Raw genomic sequence first — 12,455 nt, 5'->3', positions numbered from 1 at the left:
AAGCGATATGAAATGGAACGAGCGTATGAGATTTGTGGCAGGGAAGGTAAGCGGTCAACATAGGTTTATTGGGAGGATTCTAGGAAATCGTGGCTCGTGTATAAAGGAGACGGCATACAGGACGCTAGTGCGACCTATTCTTGAGTATTGCTCGCATGTTTGGGGTCTGTACCAGGTCGGATTGAAGGAAGACATCGAAGCAATTCAAAGGCGGGCTGCTAGATTTGTTACCGTTGTGTTTCAATAACTCGTAAGTGTTACTGAGATTTTCGGGACCTCGAATGAGAATCCCTGGAGGTAAGGCGACGATCATTCCGAGAAACGCTGTTGAGAAAATTTAGAGAAGCGTCATTTGAAGCTGACTGCAGAACGATTAGGCTGCCGCCAACATTTTTGCTCCTAAAGACCACGAAGATAAGATATGATAAATTAGTACATTTTTCCTTAATTGTAATTTCATGCCTCAGCTAAGGCGGGCCGGCAGCCGCCTACATACGCCGCTCTTCAGCCAAACGACACAACATAAATACACGAAAGGCATAGAAAACATAAAAAGACATGGTAAACACGAGATGAACACTGCACAAGGGATCAGAAGTCGTTTGACAGAAGACACTGTAATTAAGGGTTGCACCAGTTGAAAACAGATGAAGACGTGAACGTAGGAGAAAACACAGATGAAGACACTGTACACAAACAGAGAGACACTGACGCACGGAAAACACTGGCGATGAGCATCGGTGAAGTGAAAGTGGGGGGGGGGGGGCTGCCTCCAGGTCAAAGGGAAAGGTAGGAGGGCGGGAAGGGGGGTTGGAGACAGTGGGAAAAAGAAGGGAGAGTGGGGGGGAGGAGAGAGGGTGGGTTGGAAGCCCTGGGAGAGGGTTGGATGTGGGAGACATGGGAGAGAGAGGAGGGGGGGGGGAAGGAAAGTGAAGAGGAAGAGAGGGAGCCCTGGGGCAAAAAGAAGGGGAACGGGAGGGTCAGAGTCAGAGCTGGTAGGAGCGGTAGATGGATGGGACTAGGACATCATCAGGGAGGGGGAGATGATGGAAGCCACCTTGGGAAAGGGTATGGAGGGTGTGAAGATGGAGAGCAGGTGGGATGCAAGAATATAGGCGTGGCAGCTGGCAGAAATGGGCAATGATGGGAGAGACAAGTGGGTGTGGGGGATCAAGCTTGCGGGAGGTGGAAGGATCCATATCCATTCGAGGAAAAGGAGAAGGTGTGGGAAGGGAATCAAGTCATATAGGATCCACGTGGGGGATGGGAGACGGATGCGATAGGTGTGGCAGAGGGTGTGGCGTTCAAGGATTTGGAGGGACTTGTAGCAAGTGGGAGGGGCGGAGATCCAGGTGGGATGGGCATAACAGAGGACAGGGCGGATGAGAGATTTTAAATTAGGGCTCTTACTTAGGCATCTAGACATTTTTTCCCCTCACTCAATTTGCGAGTGGAGCAGGAAAGGAAATGACTAATAGTGGTTCGTGGTACCCTCCGTCACGTGGTGTACAGTGGATGGTGGAGTATCTATGTAGATGCAGATGTAGATGCACTGAAGTCTTATCGTATTGTGGCGAAACAAGCGCCGTATCATTTGAGAGATAGAGAAGCGAGCGAGTGTGTCGCGACCCACCCAGTTCATTGCTACTAGCGCCAAGTCATCATAACGCGCCGATTTGTAGCATGCAGAGTATTGCGCCATAATCTAAGAATGAAATTAAAAATTAAAGTAGCTTTTCCAACCTTTCTTAACACATGCTTCAGTATATTAATGTTAAAATTGTTAAATCTCAGAGTGATCAGATGGATATGTTTCGCTAAATACATACTTTCAAGTGAAAAACAAGTGACTCAAAATAATATAGATGTAAAGGCAAAAACTGTACAGAATGTGCACACGTATGTCGCAATTAACTGTTACAAATCTCAACTTGATCTGAGCAATATTTCGGTCAAAATTGGAATTTTTGTGAAAAATTGAAGGCGCTAAATGTTAGACTCAGAAAGATGAAAATTGGTATGAGGCTTGAGTTTAATGTAAAAACATTAACTAAGTGACTCCATTAAGCTGCATGTAATAGTTTTCAAGCAATTTACTACAAACTAGATTTGGAACAAAAACATCCTTACTTGTATTAGATTAAGTATCATTAATATTAGTGACTGAAAGTACTGATTACAACTCTTGATTACATCCATTATGTAGTAAATCTATAACAATTTCAAGACCTTACTGTAAATACGTAACAATCAATACAAAGTCTCTTAAAGAAGTAGTGCAGAGCTCATGTTCTGCTGTTCGTTCCGTTCTAAAAATTGTAGCCGGTAAAATTTAAGTGCAGTCGAGGTAAACCATTTTCTGTGATTAAAGCCTACTTAACTACATTCATGTAAAAATTAAGAATATTGTAAATTGATTCACTGACCGTGTTATTAAATAGTACGTGTCCCAGAAAGCGGCCAATTAGATGCTACTGTCTGCTCATAGAGCAGATGACGGCAGGTTTTCCGTTCGGCAGTCCGCTGTGACCATATATGAATACGGCCAGAGAGGCAGTAGGGACACACACTTCGCACCGAACTATCAATCCTCCCGCGTCAGTCAAACGCCGGCTTACTCGCTGCCTCGGATAACGTCACAGCCAGGCTGATACTAAACGTACGTTTTCGGTACCTAGAGGAAGTGATCTCGGGAGGAATGATGCGGCGTCCATCCTCCACGAACGTCGCAGCCTACCCAGATGTTTTTCTTATTTTTTATTTATTTTTATTGAGGAGCGCAGTCAGCGGCAGCCTGGAGGAGGCAAGACGGGTAGGGGTCGAATTCCGAGGCCTGGCCATGGTGTCTCCCCGCTCCCACCACTGAAGTGAGCCATCACATTTTATTTTTCTTTGTTTTATATCAACAAATACAAGCGATCCAACGCCGAAAATTATCTTGTGAACGAAAAAGAGCCATCTTGCCCGCTGGGATCACCTTATCGAACCGGACAGCCCAGTCAGTAAGATACGGTCGTCATTTCAACGGGAGTTAACAGTCGTCAACTGTCGGATTGCCCGGGGCCGCTGTTCACAGTCAGAGACTGTTTCTGTTACCGTCGGGGGATCTTGGAAATATCACGTCTGCAATTCAACTTCTCACACGCGGTACACCCCAGCTGGACAGTGGGTCCATGAACGCTGATCCCAGACGATTAGAAAGAAGGTGCCGGTATTGAGTTCTGTTCGTTAAGACCATGAACCCGTCCATCATGTATTGCCATCAAACGAATACTTCCATTTCGTCGTAGCGGTAGATGCAGTGTACAGCCATTCCGTTTACCCAAATGACTGCATTCATCTGGGTCATTGGGAAATAGACGGCGCCGGGATGAAAGCGACCCAGGAGCACAACTGAAGCAAATGGGCGGCGTAGGAGCAAGGCCAGCATGTGGAAGATCTGCCCCAGTTCTGGCTTGCGGGGCGACAGTTCAGTCCGTGTTCGTCTGTATCTATAATCGCGCAACGAGGGCACATTGCCAGTTAGGTGACTGGCAAGTAGCCTTCGTTCGGTCGGAAATTTCTCATTGGTTACCACATACAACATCGACCGCTCTAAAGTGGACAGGATGGGCTCCTGGATGGCTCGCCAGACCCGCGTCCAGTCGACCGTGGGGTGGCGTCGTACAATGTCGTTAGACGGATTCCAGCGTTAGACAACACTATAATAAATCTTTGCTATCGGATTCGGTGTCTCCGGTATAACTCCCAGCATATGGCTGTGTTCCACGGAAAAGGTCTTAACATGAGACAAGGAAGGCTATAAATGTCCGACAGGTACCGGTGAGCACATCCTGTGTGGATCCGCCTCTGCTGTCAGGATGCCAGGAAGATTGTCTGTTAGTGAACGCCAGAGTCGCCGCGTTGAGCGAAGGTACAATGCTAGTAATCTGTGCTTGACGTGAGTGAGTCGAACACCTCCTTTCTGGAAGGGTGAAGTAAGAGTAACAAAACGGATCTGAAAAACAGCACCAGCCTTCACCACGTGTCTGCCTGGAGGCCACCAAGTCTGTCATGGGTAATATGTGGGCATAATGATAAAGTTGAGGAGCCATGCATATATTGACGTACTGACCTCGTTGCAGAATGTCCAACGATCTAAATTGTTTGAGGCAACCCTATGTCCGGAGTAATTGTAAGACCTTACGATACATAAAGGCCACTGTACGTTGTGTTTGTCAATGGAATGATATTCCTAAACATGTGAGCATTGGAAACTTTGTCATGGGTACATCCAGTCCTGCGAAATGCCTCGTCCTACCTCCATGTAGCGTGATTTCGTAAGTTAATGACACTGCCTGCCACCACCCCATACTGTTGGAGCCAGGAAAGCGCCGTACGTATTTCGTCATCAGTCCGGGCTGAGAACATCACATCTAAAGATCACGGAGCAGAGTTTAAGTCCTTCCAAGCGTCGCCGAAGTCCACGAAGAGCGGGTTCGAGAAAAATGGCGAATAACATGGCAGAATGAGGACAGACTTGTCTGACGCACCTGTTGACACGGACGGGAGCAGACTGATAGCCGTTTACCACAACCCTCGTGACCACCCTATGGAGTATACGAAGCGCACCGGATGTCGTCACGGGCAGGATACCGATGTGTTCCATAGCTGCACGGAGGAAACTATTTTCGGCGCAATCGAAAGCATGGTCAAAATCCAGCGCAACAATAGCGCCGAGGAGACGGCTTGTTTGCATCAACGCCACCACGTCTCTATAGGTGCTCAAAGCCGTAAACACTTTGGTGTTGCCTCCGAGCCAGTTTTGAGCAGTGTGGATGGTCGCCATTACAGTAAATTTGAACCTTTCACGGAGCATGCGTTTCAACAGTTTGTAGTCAGTGTTTAGCATAGTCAATCGGCGAAAATCAAGCGGACGACAGCCTCCGTCGGATTTGGGCACTGCAATCAGGAGACCCTCAGTAAATTTAGATGGTAGTTGAAAATCTGTGTTCAGGAGTTCTCTTTACATTCTGACCAACGTTGGGCCCATAAAATCAAACAACACTTTGTAAAATTCAAGAGGGAGTCCGTGAGGGCCTGGCGTTTTGGGAGCACCGCGCCACATAGCCTCTGTAGTTCTTCCAAAGTCACCTCCGACAAGAGAGTAGCGTCATCTTCTGGGTGCCGAGAGTCGAGTAGGTAGGATAGGACTTCCGTGACTCCTACAACAATGTTGTACTCTCGCCCACAGAGAAATATATATGACTGTGTGAATTCTCGGACACTATCTATTTGCGTTTCGGCCTGGCCTCCATCTTCCTTCTCGACCTCCGTAATGAACTGCCTCTTAAATCTTCTCCTGCCTTGAATGATGTGGTGGGGAAAAGGTCGTTCTCCACTAAAATCACCAGTTGTTCTCGCCCGCATCCGCATAACCGTGAGGCGTTCCACAGTGATACGTGGCAGTTGTGCCTGGACGTGGTGTTCCGTCTATTGTCGCGGAGAACAAGGGAGTAGGAATCAGGGTTCGCTGTATAGCAGTGCTATCCATCTCGTCCATAACTGCCTGGCTAATGTTTGGCACAAGACGAGTTTGAAACACTGTAACCACCACTGAATTGTGGAACCATAGGCGGTTAATCACGTTTGGCATCTGCCCCATGTGGACCCTACTTCGTGCCTGCAATTTACCTCATCAAGAAGGGCCACACTGAGGCGCCACGGGCTCTTACTTCGTCGGACATGTTGACAGGGGTGTGTTAGAGTACACACATACACTAGGTGGTAAATGAACGCTGCCGGGCACATCTCAGGATCGACAACTGCCGAACGTAGACCGCGTGTGACGTAAACTCGATCCAAACGGCGGCGGCGGTGTGGGTAGTAAAGAACGTGTATGCATGTCGATCGCCGTGTTGTATGACCAATGTATCCAATGATTCCAAGTCCTTTAAAAGCGCCGGAAATATCGGGTATGTGTTATGGTCTGAACACAAAACTGAAATCTCCGCTTACTATCGAGTTGTCAGAATTACTCTGGAAGAGCAGTGTTAAGTCTCCGGCATAAAAGGTGCGGCGTTTTCTTCTTCTGTCAGTTCCTAAAGGAGTGTGGAGGTCCACCAGACGAGCTGTACCAACCGTGAGTGCGACTCCACGGGCCGACAGTAAATAGGATACGTCAGTTGACATAATCCTTTCGCTGAGCAGAATAACCGTACTTCCTGCACCCATATCTGAAGACATGGTGTAGGTGTCATACCGGCAGGTATCGAGACAGAGTTCTGGTCGGACTTTTTTATGGAAAACAGCGTCCAAATCCGCAGCTCTTAATGTATCTTGCAGCATACGGGTTCTGAGTGCTAAAGTAATGCCAATGACATTGATCGTGGTGAGGCGGTATGCGTAGTCGCAGTATGGGGCATCTTCAAGGGAAAAAGATAGGAAACGACGAGTGTAATCATGCCGGCTTAAGCGTCCGTCGTCATCAACGATGACGTGGCCCACGACATCGATGCATCGTCAGGGACGTGAAACGCATCCCGCATCTCCCATCTCCTTCATCCAGTTTCTCAGGGAGGTCGATCTCGAGAGGCTATCATGATAGTGGGTGCCGGCCAGTGTGGCCAAGCGGTTCTAGGCGCTTCAGTCTGGAACCGCGCGACCGCTACGGTCGTAGTTTCGAATCTTGCCTCGGGAATGGATGTGTGTGATGCCCTTAGGTTGGTTAGGTTTAAGTAGTTCTAAGTTCTAGGGGACTGATGACCTCAGATGTTAAGTTCCATAGTGCTCAGAGCCATTTGAACGATGATAGTGGGTGCTTAACCAGGGGCGTGCCTTCGGTGATCTCCCGCATCCCCACAGTGCGCGGTACCGTCGGTAATGAGGGAGGATATCTAAACATGTGGTACATTAGGATCGGCCGTGTCGGATCGGTGTACCGGCTGTCGCACATCGTCATCCACCGTTGCTTCCTCGGACCGTTGTACTGCCTGTTCTAATGCCGCCTCGGCAATATCCTTTTATGTTCTTTATTTTTTATTATTTTTTTTATTTGCACGTCGAGTTCCGTAGGACCAAACTGAGGAGCAAATCTCCCAGGTCGTGGAATGTGTCAGTACACGAAATTAAAACATAAAAGTAATAACAGATAAAAATAAATGTTGATGAACCCGAAGAAAGTCAGACATTACGTTTAAGTAAACGCAATCAACAATACAACAAGAATCAGCTTAATTTTTCAATGAATTCCTCAACAGAATAGATGGAGTGACCCATGAGGAAACTCTTCAGTTTCGATTTCAAAGCGCGTGGATTACTGCTAAGATTTTTTTATTCGAGTGGTAGCTTATTGAAAATGGATGCACCAGTATACTGCACACCTTTCTGCACAAGACTTAAGGATGTCCGATCCAATTGCAGGTTTGATTTCTGCCGAGTATTAACTGGGTGAAAGCTGCTTATTCGTGGGAATAAGCTAATATTGTTAACAAGAAATGACAGTAAGGAATACATATATTGAGAGGCCAATGTCAAAATACCCAGACTCGTGAACAAGGGTCGAAAACAGATTCGTGAACTTACACCACTTCTTGCCCGAACCACCCGTTTCTGAGCCAAAAATATCCTTTTAGAATGGGAAGAGGTACCCCAAAATACAACACCATACGACATAAGCGAATGAAAATAAACAAAGTAGACCAATTTTCGTGTCGAACGATCACTCACTCCAGTAACCGTTCGAATAGTAAAAATGGCATCATTAAGTCTTTGAACAAGATCCTGAACGTGGGCGTTCCACATCAGCTTACTAACTATCTGAACACCTAGAAATTTGTACTGTTCAGTTTCACTAATCATATGCCCCTTCTGCGAAATTAAAATGTCAGGTTTTGTTGAATTGTTTGTTAGAAACTGTAAAAACTAAGTCTTACTGTGATTTAGCGTGAGTTTATTTTCTACGAGCTATGAACTTAGATCATGAACTGCAGTATTTGAAACGGAGCGAATGTTGCACACAAGATCCTATACTACCAAGCTAGTGTCATCAGCAAACATAAATATTTCAGACTTACCTGTAATACTAGAGGGCATATCATTTATCTAAATAAGGAACAGGAGTGCCCCGACACTGATGTCAGGGGCACCCCCCACTTGACCAAATTCACTCAGAGCCCACATCACAGCCCACAGCCATTCTCAACACTATGAATTATGACCTTTTGCTGTCCGTTGCTCAAGTAAGAGGTGAACCAATTGTGAGTTACTCCCCGTATTCCGAAATGGTCCAACTTCTGAAGCAATATTTTGTGATCAACACAATCAAATGCCTTAGTTCAATCAAAAAATATGCTTAGCGTTCGAAACCTTTTGTTTAACCCATCCAGTACCTTACAGAGGACAGAGAATATAGCATTTTCAGTTGTTAAACGTCTTCTAAAGCCGAACAATACATTTGATACCAAATCGTGTGAAATAAAACGATCAATTATCCTTACATATGCAGACTTTTCAATAACTTTAGCAAACACTGATGGCATAGAAATAGGTCTAAAATTATCTACATCATCCCTTTCTCCCATTTTATAAAGCGGCTTTACAACTGAGTACTTGAATCGTTCAGGAAATTGACCATTACTAAAGGAAAAAACTACAAATATGGCTTAATACAAGGCTAACATAAGCAGCACTGTACTTTAATATTCTGCTAGGCACTCCATCATAACCGTGAGAGTCCTTAATCTTCAGTGATTAATTGTTGATTCAATCTCCCTCTTGTCTGTATCACAGAGGAGTATTTCATACATCGATCTGGCAAAGGCATTTGTCAAGAAAGTTATGTGATTCCCTGTAGAAACTAAATTTTTATTTAATTCACCAGCAATGCTCAGAAATGTTTGTTAAATACTGTACATATATCTAATTTACAAGTAATATTTTTAATGTGGACTGACTCTATATAATTGACCTTGTGCTGCTGACCAGACACTTCCTTCACAACTGACCATATGGTTTTAATTTTATCCTGTGAAATAGCTATGCCATTTGCATACCACATACTCTTTGTCTTCCTAATAACATTTTGCATACTCTTTGTCTTCCTAATAACATTTTTAAGCACCTTAACAATTCTGTTTGTAATGGGCTACTGTATCTTGATTGTGACTACTTCTAAAATTTTGATATAATTCCCGCTTCATTCTAGATGATATGCTTATCCCACTAGTCAGCCACCCAGGCTGCCTATTACTGCTAGTTCCCAGTTTGGAACGTTCTAATGGAAAGCAGCTCTAATAGAGTATGCGAAATGTGTTAAGGAACGCATTATATTTATCATCTATGTTTTCAGTACTATAAACACCCTGCCACTCTTGTTCCTTCATAAGATTTAAAAAAAAAACCTCTCTATTGCTATTGCATTAACTTTCCCGTCTCGTTTCTGTGTGCGGCACAGGACAGTGGGTGGATGCGGCCTCCTGTCCTTCAACTTCCACCGGAACATAGTCTTGTAGTTGTAGCAGAGCATTCGTTCCACCTGGTCTCGACGAGAGGGCAACAGAGACTCGGAGCTAGAAGGCGCTGTGGCCTGCAGGGTTTGTACCACCATTGAAGGGTCGTCATAGACAGCTGGTGTCTCCCGTCTCGCAACCGCAACACGTACATAATCGGCACAGAGGTCGCCATCGACGGTCGAATTTCATCTTCTGAGAGCGTCTGCACCAGACGCCGTTGCAGGCATTGTGTACATACGTGGGTGACCTGTCCACATCCGAAGCAGGTCCTCGGTTGACAAAAGTAAATAATTAACGCCCGGCAACCAGCGATCGTAAGATACTAAGGTATACCGGTGCAGTTCCATACGGACCTGTCGCACTTTTTTAAGGACTGGGTAAGTCTTCCATTCTCCGGCTATATGGCCGAGGACTGTGCCACAGGGTCGAAGGGCAAGGGCGACTAAATCGCTGAAATTTCAGCTCAAACACGAGCAAGTTTTGTATTCCTAGTCCAGTACGTTCAAGTGTTACCACATACACTTGTCTGTCAGAGTTTCAGAATCTGTAACCTTCCGTCGCGCGTCTGAGATGTTTTTCACAAGCCTCATCGTCAGTGAAGATATTCAGCAGTGGAGAAAATAGACAAGTGGGTACCCAGCAACTCTTTCGTGTCAGCATGTATTACGTATTGTAAAAATCTCTCTACTTCAAGTGCCTTGGGTCAGGAGTACACTACGTCAAACTGCAGCTTGACTGAGGCTTTCCGATAAGAAAGAGACGTGGCGCAGTACACAACAGACCTGGAAACGCGAAACGGAGCGACCGGGATTTACTGCATCACTCCACATCTAAAAGCCGACTGTGCTCCCAGGCTATACAAGCATGATCCATGGTCACTCAACCATGTGTCTACAGCCCCCCCCCCCCCCCCGCCGGCCACGGTGGTCTAGCGGTTCTAGGCGCTCAGTCCGGAGCCGCGCGACTGCTACGGTCGCAGGTTCGAATACTGCCTCGGGCATGGATGTGTGTGATGTCCTTAGGTTAGTTATGTTTAAGTACTGCTAGGGGACTGATGACCATAGATGTTAAGTCCCATAGTGCTCAGAGCCATTTGAACCATTTTTTTCTACAGCCCCCCCTCCTATATCCACTATTTATGTTACTGTGTGTCATGTAATATATATGGTACTGTAGTGCACGTATTGTTCATAATTACAATGAAATGTTCCTTTGGTCATGCATGCATTACAATATCGTATTTATTCAACGACACTATCAAGCGACTCTCAGTGAAAATATCTCCCCCTACAGTAAATATGTAATGAATGTACGAGTGCAGTTTATGGACATGTGGAAGTTTGGGCCTGGTTCTAAGTTACGCTCGCATTCGGGAGGACGACGGTTCAAATCCGCGTCCAGCCATCCTGATTTAGGTTTCCCATGATTTCCCTAAACCGTTTCAGGCAAATGCCAGGATGGTCCCTCTGAAAGGGCACAGTCGGTGCCTTCCTCATCCTTTCCTGTTCCGATGGGACCAATGACCTTGCTGTTTGGTCCCCTCCCCGGAATCAACAAACCAATCTGAGTCACGATCGGGTAGCCGTGACACGAGGCGGGAGTTCTCGGCACTCCGACCTCTGCTCTGATAATGGTTCCAATGGCTCTGAGCACTATGGGACTTAACATCTGTGGTCATCAGTCCCCTAGAACTTAGAACTACTTAAACCTAACTAACCTAAGGACATCACACACATCCATGCCCGAGGCAGGATTCGAACCTGCGACCGTAGCGGTCACGCGGTTCCAGACTGACCTCTGCTCTGAGGGCGTGTTCTTGCTTACACGTTAGTGGGCAGAGTTACGTCGCTGTATTAACTAGCGTTCTGATCTGCAATGGCGTTATCTTGTCGTCGTGCGACAATCAAGATCATGTTTCAAGTGGAATATGCACGACGTCGACCGCAAGAAGTAGAACAGTACATACGTGACTAATTTCAACACGCACCTCACGTACAGGTTTTTGTGAAAAGAAAGTTATACTTGTGGGTCCCCCTTCCACGTTTTCCTTAATGCCAGTCAGTGCTACGTCTCGTTGGTAGCATAGCGTGGTTTTCGACTAGTTAGCGGGGGGTTGTCATGAGTTTCATTTCACGCAACTTGCTTCAGTTTAAATTTTGTACTTTATTCTTTTGGAACATTGTCTAATTATTCTCCTTTGTCCACTGCCGCACCGTGGGTCCACTTCAGGGTCCCATTATTTCGTACCGTAAACGGGGCAGCTCGAGTATGAACTGAGCATTGGGGAACAAAATTTTGACGATAGGAAGGGGGAGCTGGCAGCCAGGCTTCGGGCAGCGTTGATAACACTACTCTCCGTTTCTGTCGAAATTTACAGGCTAGTACGGTAGCGCTGAATCAGTTACAAGAAAAATCTCTCCTTTCAACAAAATAATCAATCAACCGTGAGGCAGGTGAAGCGCATTCATGCGCAATTAGTCCACCAGGGCTGTAGAGTAAAGGATCTTAAACTTCTAGAACGAAGCCCTGAGCATTTAGGGCGTGTCATTCAGTTAAATATTCTTTTGTTTGATTTGCAAAGCCAAATTGCAACTTTGAAATTAGAAAGTGGGGCTGATACAAATAACATAGCATATGTTTCTGAAAATCCAATAGCCGAATGTGGATCCGTCACCTGAGGTCTAACTGATCGGTCTGGGGAACAATTTCCCCGCCTCCCTAACCCGATGATGTGTCTCTTAAATAGTATTCAGGAATTGTCACTTGAAACATTAGAAAATATACAACATGCATTGCGACTGCTAGTTAAGTTTGAGTCTCACGCTGTCGCATTTAGAATCCCCCATCACGTGGTACTTATCGCATTCTACCCGTTAGCACGCGGTAGCTTAAGTAATATGTTACCCGAAACCTTACAGCAGGGTAATACGATCGGGCAACTGAGGCAGTCGGTCGTGGAGGGTA

Source organism: Schistocerca cancellata, chromosome 6, assembly GCF_023864275.1.
Source record: "Schistocerca cancellata isolate TAMUIC-IGC-003103 chromosome 6, iqSchCanc2.1, whole genome shotgun sequence".
NCBI lineage: Eukaryota > Metazoa > Arthropoda > Insecta > Orthoptera > Acrididae > Schistocerca > Schistocerca cancellata.
Note: the sequence above shows the minus strand (reverse complement) of the source record.